Source organism: Dama dama, chromosome 12, assembly GCF_033118175.1.
Source record: "Dama dama isolate Ldn47 chromosome 12, ASM3311817v1, whole genome shotgun sequence".
In the NCBI taxonomy this organism is placed as follows: Eukaryota; Metazoa; Chordata; class Mammalia; order Artiodactyla; family Cervidae; genus Dama; species Dama dama.
In genome coordinates this window covers 10310872-10327412 of record NC_083692.1, presented here as the reverse complement: position 1 = coordinate 10327412, position 16541 = coordinate 10310872, and positions in this window count along the sequence as shown.

Here is a 16541-nt window from a genome sequence, read left to right as displayed (position 1 = left end):
TCCCCTGGAGAAGGGATAGGCTACCCACTCCAGTATTCTCGGGTTTCCCTTGTGGTTCAGCTGGTAAGGAATCGGCCTGAGATGCAGCAGACCTGGGTTCAATCCCTGGGTTGGGAAGATCCCCTGGAGAAGGGAACAGCTACCCACTCCAGTATTCTGGCCTGGAGAATTCCATGGACTATAGTTGCTTGTAGTAGTCTCATGATCCTTTGTATTTCTGTAGTGTCTGCTGTAAATTCTTCTTTTTCATTTCTTATTTTACTGATTTGAGTCCTCTTCCTTTTTTTCTTGATGAGTCCTATTAAAAGTCTATCACTTTTATTTATCTTCTCAAAGTATCAGCTTTTAGTTTCATTGATCTTTGCTGTTCATTTCTTCATCTCTATTTCATTAATTTCTGCTCTGATCTCTATAATTTCTTTCCTTCTACTAACTTTAGGTTTTGCTTATGCTTCTTTCTCTAGTTGCCTTGGGTATAAGGTTAGTTGTTTGAGATTTCTGTTGTTTGCTGAAGTAGGATTGTATTGCTATAAACTTTCCTCTTAGAACTGCTTTTGCTGTATTTCATAGACTTTGGAATGATGTTTTCATTGTCATTTGCCTAGGTAATTTTTTTATTTCCTCTTTGGTTTTTTTCAGTGATCCATTCATTGTTTAGTAACATATTGTTTAGTCTCCATATATTTGTGGGTTTGTTTTTTTTTTACAATATTTTTTCCTGTAGTTGATTTCTAATCTCATAGCATTGTGGTTTGGAAAAGATGCTTGTTATGATTTCTGTTTTCTTCAATTTACTGAGCCTTGATTTGTGACCCAAGATGTGATCTATCCTGGAAAATATTCCATGTGCACTACAGAAGAAAGTGTATTCTGCTGCTTTCAGATGGAATTATAAATATCAGTTAAGTCTGTCTGGTCTAATATGTCATTTATATAAGAAAGACACAGGAGAAATACCAATTCCTTCTAGAAAGCTAGCTTAACCAATTACAAAAGTCTCATTTTGATACAACAGCACAGCCATTAGAGGCCATTGTTCTCTAGATCTTTAATCTTTCCTCTCCTTAATCAAGGAAAGTCACCACAAGACCCCATGCATACTAGTGGACAGGCACCTTGGGGTTTCCCCCACAACTTTCAGGATCACCCCTACAACTTCTGGGACTCCCAGGTCAGTGGGCAGTGCCCGCAAGGTTGTTTGGTCACCTAGCTGGCTCTGCTAATTTTGGGGGCTGCATCCCACAGGCCTGAAAGGTCTGTGTGTGCCTGGCATCAAGACCAAAGAAAGAACCTGGAGTCTGCAACAGAGACATCAGTGGTTTAATGAATGGGGAACTTAGGCACCTGGCACCTGAAGCAAGGTCCTGCAGCAACAGCCCATCGTGTGTGACACACGGCAGGCAAGGCATACTGTTAGTCTTCACTCTATGATTTCTTAACTTAGTACCTAAGAGTAACTCAAGTACTAGGTATTCATAACATATTTCATTCAGTCCTAACGATAACCCAATAGGAGAGTTATCTGATCTCCACCTTACAGAAGGGAATACTACTTATTAAGACTGAGTGATGAGCTCAAATTCACACAACTTTGAAGGGATAGACCCCCTTTTAAATCCAAAGTTTGGTTGGGACATGAAACAAGGATTATTAGATAGAGTAAAAAGTCTATGCTACTCATTGCTAGATGGAGCCTGTGTGCTACAGTCCATGGAGTCACAAAGAGTCAGACACGAGGCCATAGGAGGGTTCTGACGTGCTGATTCCCTAACCCTTTCCAACACAAAAGCCTTTTCAGTGTTTTTGGACATCTTATTACTAACTTTATAACTTACTCTGAAGTTTAAATGGAATATGTTGCATACATTTCTGTATCAGAATTTCCCATCAGGGAATGGGAGCCACCCATTTGAACTGAGAATTAAATATAAAAAATTAACTAGTTTTAATGTTGTTAACTAGCAACCCTAAGAAGGTAAAATGAACAATGGCATATGTACATAACAATTGTGGGAAGCAAGTGTGAATACAAAAAAATTACATAGTTCTTAAATAAAATTTTGTGAAAATTCTGTAAAAATATTATGTAAGTATTAAAAGTCATTATTTGGGATACTGAATTTAAGTCTTTGCTTAGACCTTTATATTGGCATCACTTTATGTGTTTATGACTCTTGAATATATAGTAATAATAATAAAATATAATTAATGAAATTAAAGATTCAGGGATATTAACAGTAGAAAGAAGTTTCCTTAATTTGTCATAGAAGAGAAACCTGAATATTAAATATGAAATCTGATTTTTAAAAAAATGTAATGTATCAACCAAAACTTGTAATTTTCTTAATCAGTTTTCTATAATCTTGTCTATTGTCACAAATTAGTGTCTATTTTTCCCCAGAAATATTTATAAGATGTCCAATGGTTCCTTCAGTTTTTCTTAACTTTTTTCTTTGGAAAATGAAATTAAATTTAATAATTTTATAATAGCATGAGAAGTATAATCACAATGTTATTCAATGTTTCTAATTTTAAATATTTCTATTGGCCTTTTTTATGTGGAAATGCATCTGGAATGATTTCCAGATATAAAAGTTTTAAAATGCTTATAAATTATTTTCATTGGCATGTTTTCTCCTTCATCTTTAAAGATCTTGCATTGTTTGTATAATTGGTATGATGAGTATGTATTATTTAATACGCAATACATTTATTTAAAAGACTTCATTTCCAAGGTGGATATTAGATACCAAAAAAAGTAGTCTGAGTCTCCATTTGCTAGTAAGAGTGGACTTTTCCTGTTCTAGCAGCTCTTTTCATCCAAGGCCAGAAGAAGGTCACCCTCTGGTACCTTCAGCAGACCAGAGGCAGGGAGACACAGACTTTAAGATTTATTCTTTTATTCATTCTTCCTTTGACTTCAGACCCTCAAGAAAAGCTTACATTTTCAATGGTGTTGACTCCCAGCTCTTGCTCAGGGCTCAAACCCTCAGGAAAATCTTCCACATTCAACAGTGCTGACTCCTAGTTCTTCCTCAGGGCTCTTTTCTCTGCCTGCATTTAGAGCCTTCCTCACTGCTCTTGAGTGATTATTAATCCCCAGTCAGTGCCCAGGTCTCCAGTTCATCACCACGTCCTGTCGAGGGCCACACTCTGTAAGTTCTCATCTAGTGCTAACATTAGACTTTGTATCCATCTATTGCTTGCTGGTTGCTTCTGGGCCCCGGTGACATCACAGAGGGTGCAGCTGAGTGAGCGCTGCAGTTGGAAACAGTCCACAGGGACTTTAGAAGAAAGGGTGGCTTGTGTTATCATGTCTGTCCACATCTCTCTCTTCTTCTGATGGCATGCCTGCCTCAGCGTGGGAGAATGATTAGACCCACTGTTCCCTGGCACTCACCATAAGAAAGAAAAGGTTTCCAGGACTTTTTGTGGGTTTTTCTTTTCCCTTCTTATTGTCAACCCACGTCTAGAAATGTCTGAATTTTACAAAGCCAGTGACGTGATGACTAAGTGGAGCCAGCATGGGCACTAGACATTACTTCTTTCTTCTGAATCTCTGGGTCACAGGTATACTTGGAAGAAGTGTATTGCCTGCAAGGCACTAGGGCTTTATGGTAGAATAAGAATGTCTCCAATCAGGATCAAGCTTAATAAATCTGTTGCAATTAGGATTTTACGCTGCATTGCTGAGGTTGCCAAATGGATCCATAACATGACTTCAAAGCCTTTCGGAGTAAAATGAGGATGAACTCCCCTCACTAAACCATACCGGACTCCTCCCAGCATTCTAACCCCAGAATTCTATGGAAAGATAGAAAAGTCCTTTTTCTTTTTTCCTTTAAAGAAAGTGTCTAGCTTAGATGAACTGACTTGATAATAAAGCTACACGTATATAGTACTCGGACACAGACTTGCCCTTAAGACCCCAATCCAGTGGGGCAGACAATCAGAAAATTCAAACCCAGGACGATAAGAACAACAATGAAAGGGAGTTCAGGACCATTGAGGAGCGCCTCCTACCAAAGACTGGGGGGTCAGGGAGTCTTCCCAGGAGAGGTGACATCTCAATGGAGTCTTAAAGCTTCTGTGGGAATGAGCCAGGTAAAAATCTAATGAAAGTCTCAGTGAGGAGATTATGTTTAAGCTTCTCAGAAGAATTGTCGCAAATGAAAGCGCTGCCTCTTTTCCATTTGGAGCTTTTCTCCTCCCTGAGGCAATTATAGCAGCAAATTTTCCTGCAAGAAAAAAAAAAAAAAGCATCAACAGGGGCTGGCTTGCAATTTTCCTGGACCCTCAGAAAACCGTCAGTCAAACCTACAGAGAGGAGCTCTCCAAGGACAGGGAAGGAGAGAGAAACAGGCATGGGCTGTTTCAAGATGCCTGTTTGCTCCCTGACCACCCCCCCCCCCCATCCCACGCCACCCCCCCCAAAAAACGAGAGAGAGCTGCCAGCAAGGCCCCACATCAAAGAATATTTCCGCAGGAGCCACAGAGATGCTGAGTGAAGTTGCTGGGTTATCAGTGCTGTGAATAAATGGTGTCAGCCATGACATTTTCTTGCTGGCAGAGACAGAACACCCCTGAGGTAAAGACACTGATCTTAGTTTTGTTTATTCAATTGGGGGCGATGTCTTGCCAGGTTTTGATAAATGTGTTTAGAAAGTGAAAGGGAGATGGTTATTGTGCGGCTTCTGCTTGTGGCAGTGTTGGTGGTACCCTTCTGAATTTCAGAGTGGATCCCAAGTGGTGCATATTTAAAACACAAGCCATCAGGTAATAATTACTGCCGCCAAGGCCTATTAAGATATGTGTCGCAGTGCCCCTCAAACCTTCTTCCTCCATTGGCCAGGCTGGGGTGTATTTATGTAGGATTTTTAAAAAGATACCTTGTTCCCTGTAATAGCTGCTCATTGATGTATGAAATTCCTTTAAGTGAGATAAACTTTTAATTCTGCAAGCTGCAGCTGAGGCTCAAAATGCAAATAGCTCAATGGAGATAAAGCTTTTGATTTTAATACTTTGCTGTGAGTGAATTTAATGAAATTTAATCTTCTAAGAGCAAGTTTTTTAAATGTATATATGGACTTACGTGTTTGTGTGTATATCATATGAGAGAGAAAAAGGAGAAAGAGGAATTAGATTGAGAAAGACTGAGACAAACCAGTTGCCACAGTAGAAAGGTAGAATGGTGAAGAGGGGTCTACTAGGAGAAAAAAAAAAAGCAAAACAAGATCTAATTATGACTCTGAGGAGCCTCCTAGATTTTTGGTTAGACAGGTGCCATCATGTCATTCTGCTTTGAAAAATTAGGTAACACTCAAAACATAACAAACCAACCAATATGTAAATATCCCACTTACCCTTGGGATTTCTTGGAGTGAAAGGAATATTTTGTGGGCAAATGAAACTGTTGGTTGTGCAAATACCCCTTCTCTTCAGCACTGCCGTCTCACCAACCTGTTGGGGGATGACAGGACCCTCACTTCCGGGGGTAGCCTTCATGGTAAATTGGAGTTTATAAAGAGGGTGAGATGAGGTCCTTGAGGTCCTCACAAGTGGAGGTAACAAGACAGCAACAAATGCCAAGGAGGTCCACCTGGCTCACTTAAATAATGAAACTCCCCTGAAGCCAGTCCTGCGAGGTGCCTTTTCTGACATCAGTAAGTGGGGAGGCTGCTGAAAGGGCGAGGAATCATCAACGTTGTGCTGCTGCTGCTGCTGCTGCTAAGTCACCTCAGTCGTGTCCGACTCTGCGCGACCCCACAGACGGCAGCCCACCAGGCTCCCCCGTCCCTGGGATTCTCCAGGCAAGAACACTGGAGTGGGTTGCCACTTCCTTCTCCAAGGCATGAAAGTGAAAAGTGAAAGTGAAGTCGCTCAGTCGTGTCTGACTCTTTGCGACCCCATGGACTGCAGCCTACCAGGCTCCTCCTTCCATGGGATTTTCCAGGCAAGAGTACTGGAGTGGGGTGCCATTGCTAGGCTCAGGCAAACCGAAAGTTAAATCTAGGGGCTGCCACTTATTGTTTGTGTGACCTTGAACCTGTTACAGATAAAGAAACTGAGGTTTAAGTTAAATAGAGGTAATACTATCTAGATCATACTATTCGTTATGATGCTGTGTGAAGCATTTAGCACAGGAAGAGATGAGTCTATAATTATTTTAATATCAACATCAGACAAAGCTCATTAGAAAACGTCCCCGCACTTCCAGCAATGATCTGCGTGTGCTACTGGGTAGAAGCAGAGTGGAAGTACTAACTGATGATCTTGTCTGAAAAATGAGTATTGAAGCCCTGCTCTCCTGGGAAGTAGCAGAGTGGAGGCAGGAAAACCTTGTACTCTTTGAGTCAGAGGGGCTGGTTCAAGTCCTCATACCACCACCCTAAATTACCTACCTTTTTTATGCCCTTGCTTCTTCTTACACAGAAATGTTTACTAATGATACCGACCTCATAGAATTATTGTGAAGATTAAATGAAGTGATACTTGTGCCTGGCACAGAATAAGCACAGTTATTAATACTGCTTCTCTCTGCATTCTATTGCTTGTTAGGAGTAAACTGCAAAAAAAATTAAAAGATAAAGTGTCCAGTGACAACATAACCAGGAAGATCTGTGTTCATGGATGGCTGTTTACAATCTCTAGTTTTCAGTTTCCTGATCTGTAAGATGAGCGTAATACCTTCGGGATATGGGAGGTGAAAGATCCTGTCAGGAAGCAAAGAAGTGAGGTCAGGAAGGAAGGGAATGCAGCCAAGGGGTGGAGGATTATCAACAAGGACCACTGTGCTGTGCTCAGTCATGTCTGACTCTTCGAGACCCCACGGACTGTAGCCCACCAGGCTGCTCTGTCCATGGGGTTCTCCAGGCAAGAATACTGGAGTGGGTTGCCATGCCCTCCTGCAGTGGATCTTCCCGACCCTTCCCACCCCAGGGATCGGACCCAGTTCTCCCGCATTGCGGGCAGATTCTTTACCAGCTGAGCCACAAGGGAAGCCCTAGTACCCTGGAGTGGGTAGGCTATCCCTTCTCCAGGGGATCTCCCCAACTTGGGAATCGAACTGCAGTCTCCTGCATTGTAGACAGATTCCTACCCGCTGAGCTACCAGGGACCACTGCTGCTGCTGCTAAGTCACTTCAGTCGTGTCCGACTCTGCGCGACCCCATAGACGGCAGCCCACCAGGCTCCCCCGTCCCTGGGATTCTCCAGGCAAGAACACCGGAGTGGGTTGCCATTTCCTTCTCCACCAGGGACCACTAGGGGCAGCTAAAGCTTCATCCTGCCAGGGGAGTTATGGGGGTCTGTGTAAAATAGACACAAGAGATGGGTGAGGGAGCTGGGAGATGTGGACAGGAACTCCTGTGAGCCTTTGTTTGAGGGCTGTTCCTGGAGTTATTATTAAGAATTCCTGCTATAGCCTATCAAGGAGATAGCTAGGCGGGATCCAGAGGCCTCAGAAAGCCCTCGGGCAGGGGCAGTGGGCAGTGAGAGGCACGTGAGGACTGGGCGGAGCACGTGCAGTGAGGCTGGCAGAGGGCGATGTGGGCAGGCGGTGTCTGCCACAGGGAGGACTCAGTCCTCTCTCCCCCCAGACGGCTCATGTGGCGATGACTCTTATCATACACCTATTCATCTGTTTGCAGATTCATTACACATACTTGTCGAGTTTTAGAGGACATGCTGTTTGTAAGCATCTGGTTCTATGTATCTAGTCAAATCATGTCGATTTCCCTCCCATGGAGGAAGTGAGAAGCAGATATTTCAGGGAGTCCGTTTCAGGGTGTGGAGTTAAAGCAGTGGATTCCGGTGTGATGAGCAAACGATGGCTCCAGAAAAACACAAAAACAATGGGATTCAACTTCTTTCCCAATCAGTTTATAAAATAATTAGACACACCTGGTGTACTTTTCTTGGGAGTTGCTCAGTGCAGTCTCTGTATTTGCTTGTTTACATATAGTACAGGTATCTTTATAGTATTATAGGGTGTCTTGATTGATGCTTAGGAAGATAGACCACAGGAAAGGATGTCTTGCTTTTAATGCTTAAATTTGTAGAATATTATATCTAATACAATCTAACTGAAAAACACCGAGCTTCGGCATAGAACTGGGAATAAATGTAAATGTGCTAATTTTCTTTATTTTTTTATAATAGGAAATCAGCAGCTACATTTCAACAGATTGAATTGTGTGAAAACCATATGTAAATACTATACCGAACCAAAAGCAGTGACCCTATAAATTTAACAGTTTTACATTTGACTTTTCATTTTAGAGCAGTGAATAGTTAACAAGTGGCCCACGAACTAATTCTGTTCTGCTACCTTTTTTGTGTGTGCAGATAAAGTCTTACTGAAACACATTTACACCCATTTTTTAAAAATATATTGTCAATGATGTTACAATGTCAATTACATACATAGCTGTGATAGAGATTGGATGTGGCTTGCAAAAATGAATATAATTACTATCTGGTCCTTTGCCAACTTCTGTTGAGGAAGAATATTTTAGGAAATACTATACTGACCATAAAAGAAAGCCTCATGTCTCTCCCCTCAACACTCTGCTCTCAATGCTTCTGGTTCCCAAATGTGTGGGCCTTCCGCTCTCATCCCCAGCAATTCTCCAACACAACTTCATGTCCTACAATTTAACTCAATTCTAATACTGTGCCTGCTAAATCACTTCAGTCGTGTCTGACTCTGTGCGACCCTATGGACTACAACTTGCCAGGCTCCTCTGTCCAGGGGATTCTCCAGGCAAGAATATTGGAGGAGGTTGCCGTGCCCTCCTCTAGAGTATCTTCTCAACCCAGGGATCGAACCCTAGTCTCTTATGTCTCCTGAATTGGCAGGCAGTTTCTTTACCTCTAGGGGCTTCTCTAATAGCTCAGTTGGTAAAGAATCCGCTTGCAATTTGGGAGACCTCGGTTTGATCCCTGGGTTGGGAAGATCCCCTCGAGAAGGGAAAGGCTGCCCACTCCAGTATTCTGGCCTGGAGAATCCCATGGACTATATAGTGTGTGCTGTAGTCCATGGGGTCGCAAAGAGTCAGACACAACTGAGTGACTTTCATTTTCTTTACCTCTAGATTCACCTGCGAATCCCCCAAATCTGACACTACCTATCTGGATATAGGGCTTCCCCGGTGGCTCGGCGATTAAGAAAGTGAAAGTTAGTTACTCAGTCGTGTCAGACTCTTTGTGACCCCATGGATTTTAACCCACCAGGCTCCTCTGTCCGTGGAATTCTCCAGGCAAGAATTCTGAAGTGGGTTGCCATTTCCTTCTCCAGCAGATCTTCCCAACCCAGGGATCAAATCCAGCTCCTCCGCATGGCAGGCAGTCTCTTTACAAACTGAGCCACCAGGGAAGCCTTTGCAATAAAGAATCTGCCTGTAAATGCCAAAGACACAGGAGAGGCGGGTTCCATCCCTGGGTCAGGAAGTACCCTGGAGGAGGAAGGATGGCACCTCACGCCTATATCCCTGCCTGGGACAAACCCATGGAGAAAGGAACCTAGTTGGCTACATCCATAGGGTCTCAAGGTCGGACATGACTGAGCACACCTGAAAATAGCATCAGATCCCACAGATTAAAGCCCAAGTTCGGTAAGAATTCTTTCCTACTGCTTCTGATGACAACCAAGAGTACAGATTATCACCTGGGTTTCTGACCAGCTATAAATAAGAAGTTACCAGGACTCCTTCAGTTCAGTTCAGTTGCTCAGTCATGTTTGACTCTTTGTGACCCCATGGACTGCAGCACACCAGGCCTCCCTGTCCATCACCAACTCCCAGAGTCCACCCGAACCCATGTCCATTGAGTCGATGATGCCATCCAACCATCTCATCCTCTGTCATCCCCTTCTCCTCCTGCCCTCAATCTTTCCCAGCATCAGGGTCTTTCCAAAGGAGTCAGCTCTTCCCAACAGGTGGCCAAAGTACTGGAGTTTCAGCTTCAGCATCAGTCCTTCCAATCAATATTCAGGACTGATTTCCTTTAGAATGAACTGGTTGGATCTCCTTGCAGTCTAAGGGACTCTCAAGAGTCTTCTCCAACAATACAGTTCAAAAACATCATTTTTTGGTGCTCAGCTTTCTTATAGTCCAACTCTCACATCCATACAGAACTACTGGAAAAACAATAGCTTTGACTAGATGGACCTTTGTTGGCAAAGTAATGTCACTGCTTTTTAATTAGCTGTCTAGGTTGACATAACTTATCTTCCAAAGAGCAAGCATCTTTTAATTTCATTGCTGCAATCACCATCTGCCGTGATTTTGGAGCCCAGGAAAATAAAGTCAGCCACTGTTTCCATTGTTTCCCCATCTATTTGCCATGAACTGATGGGAACAGATGCCATGATCTTAGTTTTCTGAATGTTGAGCTTTAAGCCAACATTTTCACTCTCCTCTTTCACTTTCATCAAGAGGCTCTTTAGTTTTTCTTCACTTTCTGCCATAAGGGTGCTGTCATCTAGGTATCTGAGGTTATTGATATTTCTCCTTGCAATCTTGATTCCAGCTTGTGCTTTATCCAGGCCAACATTTCACATGATGAAGCATCACTACGAACAAAGCTAGTGGAGGTTATGGAATTCCAGTTGAGCTATTTCAAATCCTGAAAGATGACACTCTGAAAGTGCTGCACTCAATATTCCAGCAAATATGGACAACTCAGCAGTGGTCACTAACTAAAAGGTTAGTTTTCATTCCAATCCCAAAGAAAGGCAATGCCAAAGAATGCTTGAACTGCCACACAGTTGCAGTCATCTCACATGCTAGTAAAGTAATGCTTAAAATTCTCCAAGCCAGGATTCAGCAATACGTGAACCACGAACTTCCAGATGTTCAAGTTGGTTTTAGAAAAGGCAGAGGAACCAGAGATCAAATTGCTAACATCCGATGGATCATCAAAAAAGCAAGAGAGTTCCAGAAAAACATCTATTTCTTCTTTATTGACTATGCCAAAGCCTTTGACTGTGTGGATCACAATAAACTGTGGAAAATTCTGAAAGAGATGGGATACCTGACCATCTGACCTGCCTCTTGAGAAACCTATATTCAGGTCAGGAAGCAACCGTTAGAACTGTACATGGAACAACAGACTGGTTCCAAATAGGAAAAGGAGTACGTCAAGGCTGTATATTGTCACCCTGCTTATTTAACTTATATGCAGAGTACATCATGAGAAAAGCTGGGCTGGAGGAAGCACAAGCTGAAATCAAGATTGCCAGGAGAAGTATCAATAACCTCAGATATTCAGATGACACCACCCTTATGGCAGAAAGTGAGGAAGAACTAAAAAGCCTCTTGATGAAAGTGAAAGAGGAGAGTGAAAAATTTGGCTTAAAACTCAACATTCAGAAAACTAAGGTCATGGCATCTGGTCCCATCACTTCATGGCAAATAGACAGGGAAACAGTGGAAGCAGTGTCAGAATTTATTTTTCTGGGCTCCAAAATCATGGCAGATGGTGATTGCAGCAAGAAATTAAAAGACACTTACTCCTTGGAAGGAAAGTTATGACCAACTTAGACAGCATATTAAAAAGCAGACACATTACTTTGCCAACAAAGGTCCATCTAGTCAAGGCTATGGTTTTTCCAGTGGTCATGTATGGATGTGAGAGTTGGACTATAAAGAAAGCTGAGTGCTGAAGAATTGATGCTTTTGAACTGTGGTGTTGGAGAAGACTCTTGAGAGTCCCTTAGACTGAAAGGAGATCCAACCAGTCCATCCTAAAGGAGATAAATCCTGAGTGTTCATTGGAGGGACTGATTTGTTGAAGCTGAAACTCCAATACTTTGGCCACCTGGTGTGAAGAGCTGACTCCTTTGAAAAGACCCTGATGCTGGGAAAGATTGAGGGCAGGAGGAGAAGGGGATGACAGAGGATGAGATGGTTGGATGGCATCATCGACTCAATGGACATGGGTTTGGGTGGACTCCGGGAGTTGGTGATGGACAGGGAGCCTGACGTGCTATGATTCATGGAGTCGCAAAGAGTCAGACATGACTGAGCGACTGAACTGAACTGAACTGAACTCTGCATATAAGTTAAATAAGCAGGGCGACAATGTATAGCCTTAACGTACTCCTTTACCAATTTCGAACCAGTCTGTTGTCCCATGTCCTGTTCTAACTATTGTTTCTTAACCTTCACACAAATTTCTTAGGAGGCAGGTAAGGTGGTCTGATATTCCCATCTCTTGAAGAATTTTTCACAGTTTGTTGTGATCCACACAGTCAAAGGCTTTGGCATAGTCAGTAAAGCAGAAGTAGATGTTTTTCTGGAACCCTCTTGATTTTTTGATGATCCAGTGGATGCTGGCAATTTGATCTCTAGTTCCTCTGCCTTTTCTAAATTCAGCTTGAACTTCTGGAAGTTCATGGTTCATGTACTGTTGAAGCCTGGCTTGGAGAATTTTTGAGAATTACTTTGCTAGTGTGTGAGATGAGTGCAATTGTGTGGGAGTTTGAGCATTCTTTGGCATTGCCTTTCTTTGGGATTGGAATGAAAACTGACCTTTTCCAGTCCTGTGGCCACTGTTGACTTTTCCAAATTTGCTGGCATATGGAGTGCAGCTCTTTCACAGCATCATCTTTTAGGATTTGAAATAGCTCAACTGGAATTCCATCACCTCCACTAGCTTTGTTCATAGTGATGCTTCCTAAGGCCCACTTGACTTCTCATTCCAGGATGTCTGGCTCTAGGTGGGTGATCACTCCATCGTGATTATCTGGGTCGTGAAGATCTTTTTTTGTAAAGTTCTATGTATTGTTTCCGCCTCTTCTTAATATCTTCTGATTGTTAGGTTCATACCAAATCTGTGCTTTATTGTGCTTATCTTTGCATGAAAATTCCCCTTGCTATCTCTAATTTTCTTGAAGAGATCTCTAGTCTTTCCCATACTATTATTTTCCTCTGTTTCTTTGCATTGATCACTAAGGAAGGCTTTCTTATCTCTCCTTGCTCTTCTTTGGAACTCTGCATTCAAGTGGGTATATCTTTCCTTTTCTCCTTTGCCTTTAGCTTCTCTCCTTATCTAAGTTATTTGTAAGGCCTCCTCAGACAACAATTTTACCTTTTTGCATTTTCTTTTTCTTGGGGATGGTCTTGAACAGGGCCTCGTGTCCAATGTCATGAACCTCCATCCATGGTTCATCAGGCAGTCTGTCTGTCAGATCTAATCCTTGAGAACCCATGAACAGGACCTCTTTGGTTTGATAAATTGCTGGAACACACAGAACTCAGGAAAATGGTTTACTTGCTGAACGACCAGGTTACAACCCAGGCACAGTCACATGAGATACGCAGGGCAAGGTGTGTGTGTGTTGGGGGGGGCGGGGGCGTAGTGTAGAGTCTCCATGTGCGCTCCCTGGTCCTACCCTTCCAGCACTTCTACTTGTTCACCATCCTGGAATGCTGGTGTAGGGAAGTGAAGGGTTTCTAACGTCTGAACCCCACAGTTCAGGGATTTCTATGTGGGCCCTGTTATAGAAGCATGGTTGATTACATCATTGGCTTTAATAGTTAAGACCTCAACTTTTAGGGCAAATATACGATCAGCACCTCTGCTCTGCCCAAAGGTCTGAAAGTGGGGCTAGAAATTCCAACCGTCTAATCATGTGTTTGGATCCCCTGGCACCTAGCTCTCATCCCAGGATTATCTAGGAGCTTTCCAAGCATTACCTCATTAACATAAAATCAGAGAAGGATGAAAGGAAGATGTTATGAATAACAAAAGACATTCTCTTTTTTGTCTCTGGAGCTCTCTGGAAGCAGGGACAAAAATATAACAGAAGATGTCTCTATAGCTCTTATCACTATATTAGGATATTTCAGGGGTTTTAGGAACTCTGCCACAAATGAGAAGAAAGACCAAATATATATTATTATAAATCATAATACAACAATGACATATGAAGGATTTTGAAACTGGCAATCTGGTTTCACTTCAGCTACATTTTTATTTTGTTATTATTAATAATGGGGGCTTCCCTGGTGGCTCAGAGGGTAAAGAATCTGCTTACAACTCAAGAGACCCTGGTTGGATCCCTTGGTCGGGAAGATCCCTTGGTCGGGAAGATCCCCTGGAGAAAGGGATGGCTCCACATTCCAGTATCCATGCTTTCAATGTAAATAGACATATGAAACTCTAAAAGATACATTGGGATTATACCTAGGTTGCCTATATTAAGGAAAATGTGTGCATGGTTTTTACCATACATCATATTGAATTTGGACCCTGTATACCAGATGTCTTTTTGTTTTTCTGAAGGTAATAGCTTATATGAAGTTGGTAGCCAAGCTACCCTAAGTATTGTTGGGACAGAAAAACTCTCCTCACAGTTGATCATATATTTACTTCTTTTCTCTTTCCCAGTGAGTTTGAAGATTGCTTTCCAAGTGTTAGGAAATAAAACCTAGAATTTTCCTGATTTCAAACCTTGATTATGAATTCTGTCTCAGCCAGGAAGGATTAAGCCTAATATTTTTTAAAAAGCCTGTTGGATTCTGCCCATAAAATAATGTTGCCTGGCTTTTTTTTTTTTTTTTTTTTTAGGAGACATGGAAAACCTTTCAGTTGATTTTTATATGCGTGTGCTTAGCCATTCAGGATTATCCAACTCTTGCATCCCCATGGACTTTAGCCTGCTACGCTCCTTTGTCCATGGGCTTCTCGAGGCAAAAATACTGGATCAGGTTGCCATTTCTTTCTCCAAGGGATCTTCCTGACCCAGGAATCAAACCTGGGTCTCCTGCATTGCTGGCAGATTATTTACTGACTGAACTATAAGGGAAGCCCTGATTTTCATATAGTCACTCCTTTAAACTCAGATAAACCTGAGACAGTATGTGAATTTATTATAGTTTTGAACACCATAGCACATAGTTAAAAATTACCAGGTTTATTTTTTTTTTTAATTAAGCTAAATGAAACACCTACACTCCTTTTCCAAACTCTTTGTTTCTTTTATTCAGGCATACTTGCACACAGATTTGGTCTCCTGCATCGCAGGCAGATTCTTTACTGTCTGAGCCAGGAGGAAAGCCCTCCCAAGTAGCACAGTAGTAAAAAATCCACCTGTAAATGCAAGAGATGCAAGAGTCTCCAGTTTGATCCCTGGGTTGGGAAGATCCCCTGGAGTAGGATCTTTAGTATTTTTGCTCTCCAGTATTCTTGCCTGGAGAATCCCATGGACAAAAGAGCCTGGCAGGCTATAGTCCATGCAGCTGCAAAGAGTCGGACACGATTGAGCGTGCACACACACACACACACACACACACACACACACACACACACTATACCTATATAGCAAGTATCTGTATAATGTTGAAGGGTAGTAGAATATGCAAGTCCAAAATATGACACTTTAACATAAGGATTATTTTGAACTAAAGGTACTTGTAAAAAAGTGGATACAAAAAGAACACTCTGTTGTTCCTGAATAGGGAGAGAAGAAACTTTCTAGTCACCAGAGACAGAGTCGAAGCTAAGAAAAATCTGTACAAAAGACCTTGTTAGAATAACTTAGCTTCTGTTAGCCTCCCCTCCCCACGCGTTTTACGTTTCCTCAATCGCCACTTGGCTCATCCTACTAGGTAAGCATTAGGCTCTCCCTTTGGTTACCCATTTACCTCTGTGCGCTCCCAGGTACACGTCAAACTCTGTAAGCTGCTCTCCTCCTAATCTCTTACCTCAATTTAATTCTCAGACCCTAAGAGAGTAAAGGTGCATTGTTGCCTCTCCTAGTGTTCTGGATTCTCCTTGACTGAAAAATGAAATTGTTGATTAATGCAAATATATTAAAAATGAAAACTTGGACTGAATTCATATCCCTTAACTTTCAAAAACACTAAAGCACAGCATATTAAAAAGCAGAGACATTACTTTGTCAACAAAGGTCTGTCTAGTCAAGGCTATGGTTTTTCCAGTGCTCATGTATGGATGTGAGAGTTGGACCATAAAGAAGCCGAAGGCCAAAGAATTGATGCCTTTGAACTGTGGCATTGGAGAAGACTCTTGAGAGTCCCTTGGACTGCAAGAAGATCCAACCAGTCCATCCTAAAGGAGATCAGTCCTGGGTGTTCATTAGAGGGACTGATTTGTTGAAGCTGAAACTCCAATACTTTGGCCACCTGGTGTGAAGAGCTGACTCCTTAGAAAAGACCCTGATGCTGGGAAAGATTGAGGGCAGGAGGAGAAGGGGACGGCAGAGGATGAGATGGTTGGATGGCATCACTGACTCAATAGACATGAGTTTGGGTGGACTCCTGGAGTTGGTGATGGACAGGGAGGCCTGGCATGCTGTGATTCATGGGGTCACAAAGAGTCGATCACGACTGAACGACTGAATTGAACTGAGCTGAAAGCACAGTGTATTTTTGTAAGATTTAGACTTTTACTTGACAGCTCTTTTAATAATTATCAAAATTACATAAAAATTATTTTAAGATGAACAACTCCTTTCACCTTTAAGATATTAAAGCTACAATTTCCCAAAAGTCCTTCATGCAAGAAATAAGACA